The sequence below is a fragment of the Blennius ocellaris genome (genome assembly GCF_963422515.1).
Source record: "Blennius ocellaris genome assembly, chromosome: 12".
Taxonomy (NCBI): domain Eukaryota; kingdom Metazoa; phylum Chordata; class Actinopteri; order Blenniiformes; family Blenniidae; genus Blennius; species Blennius ocellaris.
In genome coordinates this window covers 20,123,551-20,125,617 of record NC_137661.1, presented here as the reverse complement: position 1 = coordinate 20,125,617, position 2,067 = coordinate 20,123,551, and positions in this window count along the sequence as shown.

Genomic DNA, 2,067 nt, shown 5'->3' with positions numbered 1-2,067 from the left:
GCCTCCACAGATGTGGTAAGAGACGACACACAGATAAACGATCACTTTTCTCCATCGCCCATGCGGCAAACTCGTACGTCAGCGTCGCACTTCACTTTGAACTCGAACTCTTTTCTTTTTTGCCACATTGATGGATGAATCTTTCATGATCACGTCTCTAAGACACTGCGAGAAATGATCAAAGACTCTTTCAAGAGCTCATCTGAGTGTGTCGCTGTTTCGCAGATCGCATTGAGAGATTCACCTGCATTTTAAAATGTTTGATGTTCATCTTCTGGCTCAGTTTGAGTTTAGGAAAAAAAAAAAAAATCAATGGCAGAATTTTAGCAAACTTGCAAAAATAAAATTGTGCATATTTACACCTGCTTGCTCATAGAGATGAACATTGGCTGTGAGTTACATCTTTCAAGCAGTTTGCCTGGCTCACATTAAAAACATGATTCGTCCACAGAGATGTCAACTAGGTACAGTCGATTCTGCTGAGAAGAAGAAAATATCCTCCTTTTTTTCACCCATTTGAAGCAACCGTTGCCACACAGATACAAATTATTCTCGGCTTCAGGCATGGAAAAAAAGATTAACCCTGGCTTCCAAAGCTGCTTTCACAATGTTCAGGAAACTGACAAACTTGATGTGAATGTGTTTAATCTGCATGGGGAGCGGGGTCGGCTAACCTATCTATCTTCCATGGATTTTATCCGGTCAGACTTTCTCTGTGTGAACTGCTCATGCAATAAATGTTAACCCAGCTTAAACAATCAAGGAGTTGCAGCAGAATGTGTTTAAAGTTCAGCAGAAACAGGGACCTTTGTTTACCTGGTATTTTCATGTTGCTCTGTGGGAGGCGTTCAATAATCAAATTAACTGGTCGATTTCAGTGCGATTAGTAGTATAAATAGTGTGTTAAGTGTTCAAAATATTTCCTGGGGGCTCAGTCGACACTTGTGTAAATTGGAATTTGAATATCTCCAAAGTATTTAAAGTTCGCCATTACTAGATCTGAGATGCTACCTATACAGCGAGGCTGTAGCCGTACAGGTAATGGTGGGGCAGACCTCTATTCATTTGCACTGCAGCACATTACTTGAATGAAAATGATGAAATAGAGCGAGATTCTGTTGAAGGAGCATTTTTCTTTGAAGTTACAAGAAGACGAAGCAACTACCTTTTGATTACTTCACTAAAACATTGGCTTCTTGGGCCCATTCACAAGAAAACGAGTGAAACTGTAAAAATCTAGTCACATTTTGGGTGTCTGTTTGTACGACAATGGTGCTCAGATCAACTGCAACCGTCACTTTTTCAAACTGGCTCCCGAGGTGGACGCTTTCTGCTCCGCAGAGACTACAGAGGCTACAGAGCATCATTACTGTGCCTCTGCACCACCTTCATCTGTTTATTTAAATTTTTTGTGTCCACAGGTTGTAAATGGATGCATTTTCAAGTAAAGATGATTGGAAACTCAATTAGTGGAAAGTTGCATATTGCAATCGAGCTGCAAAATGAGGTGAAAATATTTCAGCCAGAAGAAAGGGTGCAGTCAAACCAGGATTATAAGAATCTGTTGTATCTACGCATATGTATGAGGAAAATGGGAGAGAATGAAAGGTCAATAAACAGTCAGGATTTTTTTCCAGTTATTTCTTTTTCCTCTTTTTCATTAAGGTTTTTTTTTTTTTTTTCAGAGGTAAGGCTGGAAAAGTAACATGCAAGCCAGTGGTCAGTGTATATGTTCTGATAGTGTTGGCAGTCATATTCATATTTCTGTTTGGGGACCATCCAGTTCAGACGTAGACAAAGAGTGCTTGTTAATGACCCAAAACACAATGCGAGCAAATTTTATATCAAGATGTTTCCTTGATATTACCTCTTTGAAAACGTAGATTATTTTTATTTCCAACATTTGGCTTTCCACTTTTGTGTGGATCCTCAGTCTGCACATGAGGCTGGAACATCTGTCTGTCCACACAGGAGTCACACAGAGGAGAAACCTCCACTTAGTCAGACATGCATGCACTCCATGCACTCCACACACACACTCCCGACCATGGAAACCTGATCCCATTC